This window comes from Oryctolagus cuniculus, unplaced genomic scaffold, assembly GCF_964237555.1.
Source record: "Oryctolagus cuniculus unplaced genomic scaffold, mOryCun1.1 SCAFFOLD_162, whole genome shotgun sequence".
NCBI classification, from domain to species: Eukaryota; Metazoa; Chordata; class Mammalia; order Lagomorpha; family Leporidae; genus Oryctolagus; species Oryctolagus cuniculus.
Genome location: NW_027208348.1, coordinates 83,676 through 102,000, shown reverse-complemented (window position 1 = coordinate 102,000; position 18,325 = coordinate 83,676). Strand labels below are relative to the sequence as shown.

The 18,325-nt window shown below is 42.0% G+C and overlaps 1 long non-coding RNA gene across 1 annotated transcript in view; it reads left to right on the top strand.

The window, feature by feature from the left end:
• Positions 1-9: 9 nt before the first annotated feature.
• Positions 10-18,325, top strand: part of LOC138848296 (uncharacterized) — a 78,976-nt gene continuing 60,660 nt past the window's right edge. The window contains exon 1 of the long non-coding RNA XR_011386098.1: positions 10-18,325. This exon is cut by the window's right edge and continues 27,268 nt beyond it. This is a non-coding gene — a long non-coding RNA (uncharacterized lncRNA).

Here is an 18,325-nt window from a genome sequence, read left to right as displayed (position 1 = left end):
GTAGAGAAATGATTTTTTTCACAGCAACTTCTTTATTTTACATATATAAACTTCATGCATTTCATAAGTACAAATTTAGTAACATGATTCTTCCCTCCACCCTCCCTCCCTCCCTCCCAAATTCCCACCCCTCTTCAAGAGTATCATTCATTTCAACAGATGAAATTAGTCTTCAAGTGTTAGGGGTTTTGTTTGCATCTGGAAAATTCCATGTCCTAACCTTGCTTAGATGGTTCCATGCTTCATCTTCCTTATTAATTTCTAAATGTTAGCTTTGTTCAGTGACCATATTTCCCTGGGTCTGTCCTCTACCCATTCCTCTCTGCTTTGTTGACTATGTTAGAGTGGCCTTTCTTCTTTCCACGCCTCTGTCTAGGTTTCTGCAATGTCTTCTCTGGGGTCATAGGAACAGCCTTTTCCTTTCCATGGGTAGAAGCTGGTTTGGTCCATACTTAGGATGTGAGCAGTGTTGATGATGAAGACATCTAAAAAGGATGCTGGATTAAAATGGGCATTCCTTTGTTCTTTAGATTGTTCAGATTTTGTGAGCAGAGGCTGCCAAAGTGTCTTTTCATTACAGGATCTTGGTTTTAGCAGTTATTTTATTATGTATTTATTTATGAAAAATGACATGAGTTGGTTAAATTCTTACCATAGCAAAATGCAGTAGTAAAAGTATGTACTTTGCGGATTCTCAAACCCACAGTTGCCTTTATTTAAGGCTGCCACTGTTCCAGTCTCGGAAATGTTGGTTATTCTATGTGTATTCCCTCCAGTCCTTTGTCTTATACACCTGGTAGTATACTAGAGTGTGACTGGAGCACACTTACCTGTTTAGACTTACTGTATCTTAGACGTTACTTCATATTAGCACATACTGATTGTCGCTCCCCCTCTTCGCGGAGGAACGACACAGGACCCTGCGCTGTTCTTTTGTCTGCTCAGCCCTCCCCGGGTTTGCTGCTGGTCCTTCCCGGGTTGGCTGCCGATCCTTCCACCTCCATGGAGGGGCGGCTCCCCCTGCCACTTTCCCCACTTCCGCGGGGGAGCGGCACACCGCCGGCCGGCTCTCTCGGGGGCTGCTCAGATGTTATCTGGATGTTCCTGGTGCATGTTGTCTCTCTCCTCCTTTATAGTCCTCTTCCACCAATCCCAACTCTGCTACCCACACGCCGAGCATGCTGCTCTCCTCCAATTAGGAGCAAGATCAGCTCCTGCAGCTCAGTCAAATTGGCGAGAGGCAGCTGTGTAAAAGTTGTTTACTCCTCTCCCAGCGCCATATTGTGGGAGAGCAGATGCATAGAATAAGTCTTAATTCCAGTAACTTAGTCTAGTCTGAGTTGCTCCCCACACTGATACCTTGTTAACCTATGTACAAGGGCTGGCACTGTAGCATAGTGGGTAAAGCTGCTGTCTACAGTGCCGGCAACCCATATGGGTGTCGTTTCGAGTCCCGACTGCTCCACTTCTGATCTAGCTCTCTGCTATGGCCTGGAAAAGCAGTAGAAGATGGTCCAGTGCTTGGGTCCCTGCACCTGCGTGCAAGATCCAGAAGAAGCTGCTGGCTTCTGCCGTTGCTACCAACCGGGGAGTGAATGAGCAGATGGAAGACTTTGTCTCTTTCTCTCTCTCTCTGCCTCTGCCTCTCTCTGCCTTTCAAGTAAATAAATAAATCTTAAAAAACCTATGCACATAGAAACTGTGGTTTAAGTCAGGTTTTAAGTCATGTACTGTAGTGTGGTGTCATGAGTCTTAGAGCTGAATTCAGATTCTGACTCTGCCATTCATGAACTGTGTGACCTTGAGCAAGTTATGTAATCTGTGTTTCAGCTGCTCATTTATAAGACAGAGTTACTCTCTTTCACAAGGTTTTTCTAAGGATTAGAAGACATAATGTATGTAGAACACTTAGCACTGTGTCTTGCTTAATAAATCATAACCATTATTGTAGTCATTAATTTATCAGATCAAATGAGCCCCTAATACATTTCTCCTTCATCAACTAAAATAGAATACACAGGAGTCATTCTTTGTTACTTGTTTTGTGACCTTTTGACTGTGTTGGTTGTCCTTTTCTTCTAGTCTTTTGTTGATAGTCTCTTCCTCTAGCCTTCTGGCACTTTCTCCAACAAATGTTGGATATTTCTTTGACTTTTTGGAGTGTTTTGGGCTTGTTGGTGACTTTACTGACCTGTTGTTTCAGCCCTGCCGTTGCATTAGGTGGTTTAGTTAAACAAAGCAGAGAAGGAATAGTTCTGTTGACGAGGCTCTAGAGTGAGTTTAATATTGGCAATCAAATTTATTCAAGTCACTAGACAGTGTGATTCTTCCTGTGATTGGGAGTTCAGCTGGGATAGAAGAGAGATTTTGACCAGATGGCATCTGGCAGCAAGTAATAAATGTGGGCTGAGATGCCACAGAAGCCCTTCAACAGTGGAGGCCTGTCTGGGGTGGCCCCTGAGACAGATCCACAGGGGCCACTCACGAAGTGGGGTGGAGAATCGGCAGCCCATTGTTGAATACAAATTGGCATGATAAGTCAGGCTTTGGGGCCTCCCAGGAAATGGTAAGCATAGTATAGTATGTGTGTGTATGTGTGAAAAACAGAAATTTGTGGTGTATGAAACACAAGAGCTACCTCCCTAGCTGCTTGAGTGTGTTGTTGTTTTTTTTTTTTTTTTTTTTTTTGACAGGCAGAGTGGACAGTGAGAGAGAGAGAGAGAGAGAATGGTCTTCCTTTGCCGTTGGTTCACCCTCCAATGGCCACTGCGGCCGGCGCACCGCGCTGATCCGATGGCAGGAGCCAGGTGCTTCTCCTGGTCTCCCGTGGGGTGCAGGGCCCAAGCACTTGGGCCATCCTCCACTGCACTCCCTGGCCACAGCAGAGAGCTGGACTGGAAGGGGGGCAACCGGGACAGAATCCGGCGCCCCGACCGGGACTAGAACCCGGTGTGCTGGCACCGCAAGGTGGAGGATTAGCCTAGTGAGCCGCGGCGCCAGCCTTGAGTGTTGTTAATCATAGTGCAAGCAGTCTAGCTGTGGGCAGCCCCCACCTTTCTTCAGAGAAGGGTCTTCACAGGGGAGGGATGGGTCTTTCTTGACAGGGGTCTGCCAGGTGTTGTGCTTGAAGGAGATGAGACAGCTGCTCCCAGAATGGTTTGTGGAGGACCCTGTAGTGGCTGAGTGCCTGTGAGAATGACTGGATTTGATTGACATCAGTGTGATCTATCCACACCCACCAGCTGGTGGCTTAGATTTTAGAGGTGATTTTGAATCCTGTGGAGTGTGTTCTCTGGCGTCTTGGCCTGATGGGTTTTCACTACTTGGATGACCTATCTATGTGTGTTTGATAGTATTTTTGTCCATTTTGAGTTTCTGTCATTGTCTGCTGCAGTGATGGAGAAGGGTCTGTTACCTACTCCCAAAGGCATCTAGTGTTAGTCTGTTAGTCTGTTGACTGCTGATTCTAATGCCCTTTCTGCCATTCAGTTGCAGTCAGTGGAGGAAATGTAGTGCTTGAAACACATTTGTAGTGTCCTGTTGGAGGATTTCAATTTGATTGTTCTGGTTTCTTGTTTATATTGAAAATCTGTTTTCTTTTTCTGTTCAAGTTTAGCCCTTTCTTCATCCTTTGTTTTTGCATATGCTTTTCTTAAAATTTGAACATTTAAAGAGATGACAGCTTGTCTTGGTACCAGGGCTTTTCTGAGAGAGAAAGAACAAGTTCGATTTTGCCTAATAGAATTGCCCAGAAGTGGTGGAAGATGCCCACATGGGCTTCAGAAACTCCAGCCTCATGTTCACAGCCACTCTTCTCCCTCCCAACACAGGCACTCCAGTAATTAGGTCTATGAGAGACTCCAGTTTCCAGACATCTTTGCTCTTCTCTGAAGTTAGATTTTTTTGCTATTTCTCCTGTCCTTTGTTTACAAGTTCTCTTTTTATACACACCTTGGACTCTGGAGAAAGCTGCAAGTAGAGTGCATTTACTTTTTGAATAAGAACTCATGTTATTATAAATTGCTGTTTAGCATTAGCCTTATTTTACATTGATTTCAACCCCTCCAGATCCCTAAAAATAGGGCTAAAATCCCTAAAAATAGATGAAACATTCAGACTAATTTTTGTTCTTTACAAATAAGTAAAGATTTCTGAATCAAAGTATGATCTTTGAGATTTTAGCCAAAGAACTTCTGTATTTTAAGCAGTTGTTCTTGTTCTGTTTCAGTAATATTAAATATGGCCAGAAAAAGTCCCACTTGAGGTATGGGATTTGTCATTTTTCTTTAAAAAAAAATCTGTCATCTGTCTTGCACTGCTTCTAGAATGAAAGCAAATTGAGGCCAGTGTTGTGGCGTAGCAGGTAAAAAGTACGACCTATGGCTCCAGGCCCAGCTGCTCCACTTCCCATCCAGCTCCCTGCTACCTGGGAAAGCAGCAGAAGACGGCCCAAGTGCTTGGACCCCTGCACCCATGTAGGAGACCCAGAAGAAGCTCCTGGCTCCAGGATTTTGATCAGAAAGCAAGCAGGCCTTATACTGTTTATCCAAAAAAGTTGAAGGTAGTTATTTTTGTTGGAGCTTAAGAATTAGAGAAGCTATTACATTGATACTGTCAGAGAAAGTGTATTTAAAAAAAAAAAAAAAAAGGAAGACCAAGCAGTCTTAATTTAAACTTTGTACTCTATAAAAATTGAATGTTGCCCATAGACTTTGACAGAGACAAGCACAAAGCTCTTGAAGTTGGTGTATTTTTTTCTGAAATTTAACTCTTCATAATATACCATAGTATTTCATGATATCTCTTAGTTCTAAAATTTTAAGATATTTCAGAGCTTATCTACTGAAGGCTCTTGAAATGAAAACTAAAAAGTGTATTAATTGTATGTGAAAGAAAATATCTTTCTAGAACCCCCAAAGCCTTTAAAAAACCTGGAGGCAAGATGGTACTGTGGAATTTTTTGTCAAATTGTTTCGAAGCCTCGAAATCAAAGTAAAAGGAATTAGAAAGTCATCTTTGATTTTCTTGGGTCATTTAATTTGAGCTGATTTCTTCAGAGCATGTACGTTTCTTCCAGTGCAGTACTAAGGACACAGTTGTGGGTGGTCAGCCTTTGAGCAGTGTTCTTTGGCCTGTCCTGCTACCGCTGGCTGTGGGGGCCGAGCCGAGGAACATGAGAAGGTATCAGAACCTGTCTTGACGTCCTGAGAGTAACTCAAGGCACACAACTGATTGATGCTGAATCAGTGTGATGATAGACTGACAGGCTACATGAATGACAAACCATGCTTCTTTTCTAAATAGTTAAAGATGTTGTATGGATCTTACAATAACTGGGGTTACTTTCCAAAGAAACATTCTTTATATGAGAAAGGGACAGTTACTTTAAATTCATTAGTGGGAATGTAGTTTTTTTTTTTTTTTTTAAATTCTTTGAGTATTTTATAAACACATTTGCAGGACTCAAAGGCTAAACTGTGTAGGAAAATGTGCTTGGAAGTCTTGCATACATCCTTGCCCCTCCAGCCCACTTGTCTCTTCCCCTCACAGGTTACTATTTTTATTAGCTTGCTTCTTTTAAGAATTGTTTTGTTGGGGTACAATTCATACAGCATAGAATTACCCGTCCTGAGGTGAGTAATGAAGTGACATTTGATATGGTCACAATGTTGTGCTCTCACTACCTCTGTCTAGTTCCAGAATACACTCATCACCCCCATAGGAAACCCCATACCCATTAAGTAGTCATTCCTCATTCTCCCCTCCCTTCAGTCCTTGAGAACCCTTAACCTGCATTGTGTTTGTATAGCTTTGCCTTCTGAGATTGCACAGAAATGGAACAATACAGGACCTTTGGTGTCTAGCTTCTTTGTCCTGGTGTCTTGATTCATGTGTCATACTTCCTCATTTTTGTGGCTGAGTAGTATTCCATTATGGTGAGTGTGCCACAGTTTATCTCTTGAGTCCTACATTGATGGGCATTTGCGTTGTTTCCACCCTTTGGTGGTTTTGAGTAGTGCTGTCATGAACGTTCATGTTAATGTATTTGAGTTTCTGATTCAAATGCTTTTGGGTAAATACTTAAGAGCAAAATTGTTGGGTTTTACAGTACTTTTTAGTTTAAATTTTGGAGTAATGGCCAAACTGCTTTCTAGAGTGGCCGAACCACTTTATATTCCCATTGTCAATATGTGAGAATTCCAGTGTCTTTGTATTGTTGCAACATTGATGTTCTTTCTTCTTTTATTGTAGTTAACCTAATAGATGTGAAATGTAATATCATTCTGGTTTTGATTTTTACCTAATTCAAAAAATATTTGAGAAAGATACTAATCTGCCAATTCATTTCCCCAAATGCCTGGCAACTAGGAACTCAATCCAGGTCTCCTACATGGGTGGCAGGTACCCAACTATTTAAGCCATTTCCTGCCTCCCAGGATGCACGATAGCAGGAAGCTAAAATGGGGTAGCATAGCCGGTACTGAAACCCATCACTGGCTGGGCCATGGCTCACTTGGCTAACCCTCCGACTGCGGTGCCGGCACCCCAGGTTCTAGTCCTGGTTGGGGTGCCGGGTACTAGTCCTGGTTGCTCCTCTTCCAGTCCAGCTCTCTGCTGTGGCCCAGGAGGGCAGCAGAGGATGGCCCAAGTGCTTGGGTCCCTGCAGCCACATGGGAGACCAGGAAGAAGTACCCGGCTCCTGGCTTCAGATCAGCGTAGCACCGGCCATAGCGGCCATTAGGGGAGTGAACCAATGGAAGGAAGACCTTTCTGTCTCTCTCTCTCTCACTGTCTAACTCTGCCTGGCAAAAAAACAAACAAACAAAAAAAACCAAAAAACAAAAAAACCATCACTCCCATATGGGATGAGGCTATAATGAGTGGCTTCTTAACTGATATTCCAAATGTATGCCCCATCTTTCCCTCTAATATTTAGTGATGATAATCTTTTCATATGGTTGCTGGCCATTTGAATATCATCTTTAAAGAAATGCCTGTTCAAGTCATTTGCCTATTTTTATTGCATTGTCTTTGTTCTGGAGTTGTAGCAGTTTTTTATACAGTCTGAGCACTAAACCATTATCAGGTGCATGATAGTTTCTCCCATTCTGTTTCTTGTTTATTCATGTATTCTTTTTGTAAATACACATATTTTAATTTCCCCTAGTCTTATATAAATGGTAGCATTTCAAGCACAAAGTTTTCTGTACCTGATCCCCCCCCCCCCCCCGCCGGACTTAACAATGTAGTATGGAAATCTCTCCAATTAGTACATAGGGAATGCCTCCCTTCCCCCCAGTCATATCCTGTTGTATGGATATACCATGGTTTATTGAGCCCAGTTGCATGGGTTATCTCCAGTATTTTGCTATTCTAGCAGCTGGTGCTCTGTATCTGTGCTACAGATTTCTAAATGTGGGATTGCTGTAGCAAAGCTGTGTATGTAGCCCATTAAACAGTGTCCTTAAGAAAACCTCATTCCTACCTGACTTTTATTCTATACTTCTTCCATTACATTTTTTTAAAAGATTTATTTATTTGAAAGGCAGAGTTACGAGAGGTCTTCTACCCACTGGTTCACTCCCCAGATGGCCGCAATGGATGTAGCTTGTGCCGATCCAGAGCCATGAGCTTCTTCTGGGTTTCCCACGTGGGTGCAGGGGCCCAAGGACTTGGGCCGTCTTCTGCTGCTTTCCTAGGCCATAGCAGAGAGCTGGATCAGAAGTGGAGCAGCGGGACTCGAACAACGCCCATATGGGATGCTGGCACTGCAGGCGGTGGCTTTACTCACTACACCACGGCACGGGCCCCTCTTCCATTACATTTTATCATCCTTGTATTTTTCTGGTAAGAATTACTATATAATGTCAGAACATTGGCTACCCTGAAGAGCATTCTGTGGAAAGCTTTGCTACATTTCATAGTCTGAAGCTCCACATGTAACAGATACGGGTCCTTCAAAAATAATTTTTACTTCCAAATGGATCTTTTATCTTCAACTAGAAATCTAAGCCTTTAAGTGAATGTTCATTTTGGATTTAGATTTTTGGTCATAGGAAAATGAGAAGGATCTGCATCAAAGTGAGCAAGTGCCCCTCTTTGTTGCCACAGCCAGTCTCTTACCTGCACTCAACTATCTGATCATTTTCTTTTATCCAGTGAGAGAAATTGCAAAGACGGGCTAAAATTATGGAAAACTCCACATAGTGTTCTTGGTTATTTCCTGTGATTCTATTCTCTTCTCCTTTGCTTACACCCCAATATCCCTTGGAGGGATCAACTCAGATATATTCTCCTTCACAAATCTCTCAAAACCAGAACATTTCCCTATGTCCCATAGCATTTGTTGGCATTATGTACTCAGAAGTTGCTGTGTAGTGTTAAGTTATGTATGTAGAAACTCTCCCATTGTACTAAAGGATCTTTGAGGCCAGAGATTCTTTCTTAATGCCTCAGTATGTTGTGTGCTTAGTCAGTTATAGCTGAGCTTTTGGAGTGAATTGTTTTTTAGGGTTTTATACTGATTTCTCTTCGTTTTTACCTCCTAAGTTTAGATGTTCCCTAGGTATCATCTTTGGTCTTAGCTTTCTTTTCTCATCTAGTCTTGTCAGCTTTCATAGCCTAAGCACATAGGTTCATCTGTATGTCCTTATTCTAGCCCCTAATCTGGACTTTGTGTCTGATTCACCCGCTATAACTCAAATGTAATACATCCTCAGCTGAAGTCACCATTGTGCCATCTAGAATTGCATCTGATCTTTGGTAGGAATTTGTTTCTGGGGTGATTGAATACATCTTAAGAAGTCTAACTCCTTTTCCTGACTTTGTTTTTGTTTTTTACGTAGACTAACTCAATCACTTCTTGGCCTTTTGGCTAAGATCAAATATAAGTAGAATGACTCGGATGCTGTCTTGTCCACCCATCTGATCAGCTGTTGGATATTCTTGTTTCTAGATGGGAATGTTTCATGTACAGTAATGTTGTGTACAGGGCCTGAGACGTATCACTAGGAAGTATTGTCATGTATACATCATAGAGTACAGTTACACAAACATAAATGGCATAGTATATTAAACACCTATGCTGTGTAGGATAGCCTGTTGATCTGAGGTTACAGTTCTATACAACATGGTACTATGTGTGGTGTGTTACTATGCTGCATACTGTAGATAATTGTGACAAAGTGGTACATATTTATACAGCTGAATATGGGAAAAAGTGTAAAATATATTATAAAAGATGATAAATGCTATACCTTTATAGGGCACTTATCAAGAATGGAGCTTGTAGGACTGGAAGTTGCTCAGTATGAGAGAGAAGTGAAAGTAAAGAACTAAGATTATTTAACTACCACAGACTTCGTAAACACTGTATATTAAGGATGCACTACATTAGTAAAATTTTTCTCCAACAAATTAATTTGAAAGCTTTTAAAAACTTTTAAACTCTTTCATAATAACATTTAGCTTAAAACACATTATGCACAAATACTTTCTTCATATCCTTATTCTATAAGATTTTTTTCCATTTAAAATTTTTAAAATTTGTAAACATTTTGTTAAGACAAATATACTAGACTGCACCAACACAGGGTCACTTCTTGACTGAAGGGAAGGTCTTCAGGTGCAATAACACATGGAGCTGTTGTCTCCTGTGGTAGGAATGCTGCCTTCTGCAGCCCCTGCAAAGGACCTGCTTGAGGTTCTTCCTGAGATGTTGGCCTTTTCATACATAAGTTCATAGGTGTTTGCTTGGGTCCTTTTTTCATCATAGATTTGCTAGCAAGCAGCAAATACACCACGAACACTGCTCTCTATTAATGAACACCTTTGGGTGTTGGGTTTTCAAACATTTTTTTTCTCAACCATTTGTGTGACAGCAATCATAGTAACACCAGACTGAGTGAGTCCTGTTCTCTCTCAGAAGGAAGCTGACCACTGACCGCCTGTCTCACTGGCACCACTCTTAGTCATAGAGTTTAAGTGTTATTACAGAAGGATCAGCAAGATGCCTGATAACTCCCAAAGAACAGTAAGAGACACGGGTTCCAACCTCCAGCTCCCCATTACTTTGTAAAAGTATAAAACCTTGTCTCTTCAGCTGTCTGCCCAGGTTAATCCTTGCTGTACCTGTGCCTGAACTGCTGGTCACCCTGGTCTGTAATCATATACATATATATATATATATATATATGATATACACACACATGCATATATATACATACATACATATATAAATTTAAACATATATATTTGAAAGAGAAGGGGTGGGAAGATAGATAGGTCTTCCATCTGCTGGTTCACTCCCCAAATGACCCCAAAAGGCTGGGGTTGGGGCTGAGCCAGGCCAGAGCCAGGAGCCAGGAGCTTTCTCTGGGTCTTCCATGTGGGTGCAGCAGCCTATCCTCTGCTGCTTTTTGAAGTGGATTAGCAGGGACCTGGATTGGATGTGGAGCAGCCAGGACTTGAACTTCTACCCATATGGGATACTGGCATTGCAGGTGAAAGCTTAATATTCTATGCTACAATGTTGACCCCTAGAATCCCTTATGTACATTGCACTAATTGCACTAATCCTTTCTTAGTTTCTTCTGTGGCACTTTATTTACATTTTCTATCTAAGGATTCCTGTTCACTTCAAGTTGTAGTGGACCTGGTGCTACACCTGTGACTTATGCTCTGCTCCCAGCAACTACATTTAGCATTACAAGGTGATGGGAATTGTTCAGCTCTATTGTAATCTTAAAGGGCCACTGTTACTTAGGGAGTCTGTTGTTGACCACAGTGTTGGTTTGTGGTTCATGACTGTACATGTCTTGTTTTCTGATGCTACCACCTGAATGTAGTCCCACCTATTGTCTGCATTATTTTGATGACAGATTTTTCTGAAGAATATCTTGGACTCCCTTTTTAGTCCTAGCAACTTTATTTGATTCTACAACGTTGACCGGGTTGAACCTAGCACTAAAAGTTCTCCACCAGTCTGTAGACATTGCTAAACACATTTCCCATTTTTTCTCTCAATCTTTCCCAGTTTCAGCCAGTATTTTTCATCTCTTGGTGCTGCCACTGTCAGCATCCATACTAGAAACCCAATATGTATTTGTGGCTTCCTTCTGATCTTCCCCTACACACCCAGCACCTCTGGTTAGCTTTGATATCCTGTGGGTTTCACTCCTCTTAAATAGTTCTCACATCTGTCCTCCTCATCCCAAGTTGGCTTTCTGCTCAGATCCTTGGGCAGGTTCACTCACATAACTTCCAAAATGTAAATCTCACCACAAATCTCGACTTGTAATAGCCCTTCCTGCAGCATTGCAGGTTCCTCGTGATCTGAGCCAGTTCGCTTCTGTGGTGTAGTCTCTTCAGGATGTCACTTCACACTCTCATGGTACTGATTGATAGCAGTTACACTGTTTGGCTCCCTTCCTCTCTACTATGCCGTGATTCTGAGATGCCTTTGTTGAATGCTGACTCCACATCCCCTCCGCAACTTCACCTTTGGTCAGGCAAATTTCAACTCATTTGTTGAGTTTCAGTTTAGGCATCACTGCCTCCTTTTAGCCTTTTTAAATTTTTTGTGTCCTCTACATCAAGAATTGCCTTGGTTTCCACAGTACTCTGTGTATCTGTGCCTTACTCATTATAGGTCCAGTCTATTTTTACAGTTTGTGAAATTCAAAAGACAAGATTATTTTATTCATTGTTACATTCTGTGCACCTGGCACAATGGCTGATACATAATTGGAACCCAGTACCTGTCTGAATGAATGAATGCGTTGAATGATTCCTTTTTCTGTCACCATTTTTGCCTGTGATTCCTGAATTTGCAGAGCTTGCTGTGAAGAACTGGAAGGCATGATACATGGTTACTCACTGGCCAGTGTTGGGGTAGGTTGTGAGATACCTGCAGATTCTAGGGGGAAGTCCACTTCAAGTTCATTGTGGTTGTAAGACTGAGGTCTCTGCTTCCCTGCTGGTCGTTAGCTGGGGTCACTCTGTGTTTGAGAGGCCACTCCATCTTCAGATCAGTAAAGGCAAGGTCAGTTCCTTCTCATACTTCAGTATGCCTGTCCTCTGCCTTTGGCTGGAGAAATTTTGTTTGAAAGAGCTTGTGTGCCTGCTTCAGGGCCGCTGAGATAATTTCTCTGTCTTTGGGCCAGATGTGCCATAGGACATGACAACATGGGAGTGAGATGTTGTCAGAGTCATGGGTTCCAGAGTTGGGGTGGGATGTTTTTGATTTCTGCCTTCTACAGTGCTCATGGTGTAGTAATGTGTTAATAGATTAAGTAAAGTTTTTGCTTTGCCAGTAAAGTGTCTCTTCCCTGCCTTTTGATTGCAGGGTTTATATCGCCTGCTTTCATTTCTTTAAACTCATTGCTCTTTCATTTCTCTATGTGACAAGAATGAAACTGTGCGGTTTATCGTATACTGTAGAGATAAGCTTGGGAGAGAAGAATGGAAGTGGACTGTTGACCCTAAGCGAAATCTTCTATGTATTGTTCTAGGGAATCATCTTCCATGTTTCCCTTTTAACAGTGCAGTTTTAGGTTCAGGTGGTTTTTCTTGTCATTTGCCTGATCCACTTTTAGTGTAGCATTTAAAATAATTGTAGATTGTTTGTAAACAGATATTTAAATAAAAGTGGACTTTTTATTGAAAGATACATAGAACTAATATAAATTTATCATTTGACAAATTTTCATAAAGGAACATATACATGCAGTTAATACCCAAGTCAAAGCATAGTGTGTCTATCAGTGCTCTAAAAGTTGGTCTGTTGTATGGCCGTTGGAAAACAGTGTTTCACTTTGCTATTAATTTGAGCCTTCAGCCTATTTGCTACTGCTATATTTTTTTCTTTTGAGACTGTTTGGAGCCTGGAATTAGTATAGTTGGGAGGGAGCTTGTAGAAATCTGTCGGATGCTAAGTATGGGATTCGGTACAAATAATCAAAGATGATGTGGAGCCGGATGCCTTCACAGTACTAGGAAATAACTGTTAATTATAAAAATGGGTTTTGTACCCAAAGCAATAGAAGGCTCTTCCTTTTGCTGTTAAAATAGAACCAGAGAAGCTGGTCTTCAGGAAAGCCAACCTAATGGGGTCAGTTTCAAATGGATGTTGCTTTTTATATTTTTATGGCCAACATTTCTAGTTTTTCTCTTATAATTTCATTAAACTTGAGTTCAGAAAATGTACAAGATTACAGAACCTGTATTTGGGGTTCTTATGGCCAAACATTTGCAAGAGACTCTCTTTCTGGCTTTTCTCTTTAAATTGGGGTTAAGCTCTTCATGCTGAACTTTTTTTTCTCAGAGAATAAACTTTGGAAAAATTTTTTTCAAGCCTGTGTAGAGTGGTGGACTCTGCCAGTGAGATGTCCTTGGAACCGTATCCCTGACCCTGAAGGATTCCTGCACCATCTGGGTCAGTTGGTTTCTTAAAGTTCCTGACCCAAACAGTTCTTGGTGGTGCTTTTGATTGACAGGTGATTATAATGTAGCACTCTAATGTAGACATTGTAGATTTATAGACAAATACTATATGGTAAGTATTGAATTACAGAAGGACTCCTGATCCCAGCATTAATAGCTATTTTTTTCTTTTTCTTTTCCTTTTTTTTTTAGACAGGCAGAGTGGACAGTCAGAGACAGGGAGAAAGGTCTTCCTTTGCCGTTGGTTCACCCTCCAATGGCCGGCACAGCCAGTGCACCGCGCTGATCCGAAGCCAGGAGCCAGGTGCTTCCTCCTGGTCTCCCATGGGGTGCAGGGCCCAAGGACCCGGGCTATCCTCCACTGCACTCCTGGGCCACAGCAGAGAGCTGGCCTGGAAGAGGGGCCACCGGGACAGAATCTGGTGCCCTGACCGGGACTAGAACCCGGTGTGCAGGCGTCTGCGGCGCCTGATTAGCCTATTGAGCTGCAGCGCCAGCCATCTTAATTTCATATAGCAATTCTAACCTACTAACATTCTGACTTTATATATAACATGTTAACCTGCTCTGTTTCTTTAATCTCCTAGGTTATTGCTTGTAATTATAAATGATATAAGAAATCTTACTATATATTCTCATGAGTTTTCAAAGAATGCCAACTTAAAAAGGAAAATGTAATACTTTTAAAAGTGAGAATTTAGGCATTGCACTTAAAATCCTTTTTATTATAACAAGCATTTGAAGAGTTCTTAAATAATTCTGGTCACATGACCGGTGCCTCAGCTCACTTTCACTTGGCTAATCCTCTGCCTGCGGCATCAGCACCCCAGGTTCTAGTCCCGGTTGGGGCGCCAAATTCTGTCCCGGTGGCTCCTCTTCCAGTCCAGCTCTCTGCTGTGGCCCGGGAAGGCAGTGGAGGATGGCCCAAGTGCTTGGGCCCTGCACCCGCATGGGAGACCAGGAGAAGCACCTGGCTCCTGGTTATGGATCAGTGCGGTGAGCTGGCTGCAGCATGCTGGCCATAGCGGCCATTTGGGGGTGAACCAACGGAAGGAAGACCTTTCTTTCTGTCTGTCTGTCTGTCTGGCTCTCTCTCTAACACTGCCTGTCAAAAAATAAAAAAAAAATTCTGGTCCCAGGAACCAAAATGATTTTAATTCAAACAATAGAGTGTGAACGTAACTGTTGGCATTGTAGATCTGTCATAAAAAATTAAAGGGCATAACAACAAAATAAACCAGCTTCTTGGGTGGAATTATTGATATTGCTAAGCAATACAGTTTTATAGATTTGTCTATAAAAGAGTACCAGAACAATTGCTAAGTAATGTCTTAACAGTTGTTTAAAACGGACACAGACCTCTTTGAGTTTCCCTGATGCGTTGTTCATCTCATGTTTGATGGGCAGGAAAACTGCACAGGTTATTGTTGTAATAGAATTGGCAGAATTTTAGATGTCGGGTAGGCTGCACAAATCAAATGGACTCTTTGAGAGACCTAGGAAAGTCCATCTTACTTGGTTGTAACCAGTATATAACATGTTGGGGAAAAAGAGCCAACCAGATGAAAGAGCACAATTAGACATTCATCTTTTAAAGATACTGTAAGGTATTTTAAAAAATAACTTTAAGATGATTAGTTTTTGCCTCCTATGGCTTTTTGTGTAAGCAGTACTTGCTCATTGTGAATTGTATGGAAACTACAGAAAGTACAAGTCAAGCGCAATCCTTTTAGATAACCACTTTTAACAGTTTTTGAACACATTGCTAGTATTGCTGTTCATTTAAATTCATATGTAAAGGTATGTATATCTGTAGGTTTAAATTTTATGCTGTTTTGTGTTCTTTTTTTTTTTTTTATTTTTTGACAGGCAGAGTGGACAGTGAGAGAGAGACAGACAGAGAGAAAGGTCTTCCTTTGCCGTTGGTTCACCCTCCAATGGCCGCCACGGCCGGCACACCGCGCTGATCCGATGGCAGGAGCCAGGTGCTTCTCCTGGTCTCCCATGGGGTGCAGGGCCCAAGCACTTGGGCCATCCTCCACTGCCTTCCCGGGCCACAGCAGAGAGCTGGCCTGGAAGAGGGGCAACCGGGACAGAATCCGGCGCCCCGACCGGGACTAGAACCTGGTGTTGTGCCGGCGCCGCAAGGCGGAGGATTAGCCTAGTGAGCCGCGGCGCTGGCCCTGTTTTGTATTCTTAACAGTATATTTTCAAATCTGTAAATAGTTATGCTCTACTATTTTCAATGAATTACATACTCTTACTATGAGTTACCTTTTATTTGACTCTACTGTTAAATAGAAACTGAAGTTGTTTTAGTTCTCCATTATAAATCAGGATGTGATCCACAAGCTTAGGTATACATCTTATCCTGTTTGTCTCAAAATCACCTTAGGAAATACTCTATGACCAGCAGTACTACAATAAGTATGTCCATGTTGTTCCGTATCACCAAGCTGCCTGTCAGAAAGGTAGTGTTAATTTATACTTCCACGAAGTCCTCACATACCTGCATCTTCTCCACAGCGATGCTTTAACAATGTTTCTATTACTACAAATTAGAAAAATGCAAACTGAGCTTTTTGTTCTTCACTTTACATTTCCTGTTTTTAAAAGAATAGTTTTAGATTTTTGTTTGGGGGGAAAGTGGTTGAGCACTTGCATCCACTGGGAGAATGGCTGAGGTAGGGCTGAAGTCAGGAACCAAGAACTCAGTCCAGGTCTGCCGTAATGTGTCAGGAATACAGCTGCTTGAGCCCATGACTTTCGGCCTTCAAGAGCACGCATTAGCAGGAAACTGGAGTCAGGAGCTGGAGCGAGGTATTGAAACTGGACACTCTGATATGGGACACGAGCATCTTAGCTCTTTCATTTGTTTTTGTAGCTTTTACTGCATTATGGAAAATGTAAGCATGTGTGCCAGTAGAGGCGTACCCATCACCCACCCAGCTTCAGTAATTGCAACTAAGATCTAACCTGGTGTCATCTCCATCCCACCTGTTTTCCCTTCCTTTGATTTTGTGAAGCAAATTCCAGACATAGCATTATGTAATTTGTGCTATCTCATTTTTATTTACATGTCTTCATTTACTACTGAGACTGAGTATCTTTTTATATACCTATTGGGTACAAACTGTATATATATTTTAATTTAATAGTGAGTTAATTGATTTTCTTGCTCTGAGTTTAAACCAATTGCATTAGTGTGACTGAGTGCTTAGTGCTTTAATAATGTTAAGCTATTAGATGGAAAGATAATGTTCAGTTCCAGGAAAGCAGCCGGACTTTGTGTTGGTCAGATATCATCTGCAGCCTTTGGTCCTTGGTGTGACATTTCTAGAGGGTCACAGACAGACTAGCGTAGTTAGAGAGTGACCAGTATGGTGCAAACAGGGGACAGCACCATTTAGAGAATGATAAGAGGAGCTTACGGGGGTGGGGTGAGGTGGGGGGGTGTTGCTCTTTAGAGAAGACAAAATTGAGGGCAGGGGATGATAGTGGAAACAACTGTGAAGATGTGAGGTGTGGAAGAGCTTCGGGACGAACTGCCACTTGAGTAGAAATCAATTTCCTCTCCTTTGGCTCCTCGGGATACTTGGCTTTTACTGATTCTGTGTATGTAGGACTGATGAAAGCAAGATGCTTTTGGGTTTCCAGGGAACCTCTAGTGGATCTTTGTCAGATTTTACTCTAAATACCTGTTTTGTGCAAGAATTTAACTTCCAGGCTTGAAGTGATTTTTCCATATGAGAAAATACCTTCCAGAAGTGAAAAATAGTTTTCCAACACAGAGCTGCCCCGTGTTGGCCCAGAACTCCATTTAAAAAATAAGTTGTCAGTAAAGTGTTTCATAATTCATTTGGAGGCAAAAATTGACCTGTACAGCAAGTGTCTTTATCCCATTTGCTGTGAATATTCATACATTTCTTTGCGGAGATAGTAAAGTGTTTGATAGTGTGCCTTTCCATACTGGAGAGAGCATTATGTAATGGTATAATTATCCTCATAAAACTCAAGTCTGGATTCTAAACACTTTGGGCCCAAGGGGTATTCGTACCTATAGTTGCTGTTTTTCTTGTGCTGAATGATATGCAGTGTGTTTTGGTAGTTGATCACCATGTACATGTAAAATAAAGATGATGATGTTTCCCATTTGTCCCTTTGGAGGATGTGGAAATGAGATTACCGTAGAGCATGTTTTCAGAACAGGGTTGCTGAAAAGGCGTTTTTCCTCTATACAGGTCTAACTTCTTGAAAATAATGCACAGTTTTGTAGTTCAAACTTTTTTTTTTTTTAAGATTTGCTTATTAATTTGAAAGTCAGAGTTACATAGAGAGAAAAAGCAGAGGGAGAGGGAAAGAGGTCTTCCATCTGTTCACTCCCCAACTGGCTGCAATGGCCGAAGCTACACCAGTCTGGAGCCAGGAGCTTCTTCCGGGTCTCCCACGCAGGTGCAGAGGCCCAAGGATTTGGGCCATCTTCTACTGCTTTTCTAGGCCATAGCAGAGAGCTGGATTGAAAGTAGAGCACCTGGGACTCGAACTGGCACCCATATGAGATGCTGGCACTGCAGGCGGCAGCTTTATCCGCTGTGCCACAGCACTGGCCCCAAAATTTTGTGTTCAAAAAAAATTTTTTTTATTTGAAAGTCAGAATTGGAGAAAGAATTATCAGTCTTTTGTCTGCTGGTTCTCTCCCTAAATGGCTGCAACAGCCAAGTCCTGACCAGGCCAAAGACAGGAGCCTGTAACTCCATCCTGGACTCCCAAGCAGGTGGCAGTGGCCAAAAGCATCTGTTTTTTGTTGCTTTCCTAGATGAAATAGCAGGGAAGTGGGTTGGAAGTGGACCAGCCAGGACTTCAACCAGAGTTCCTATGTGAT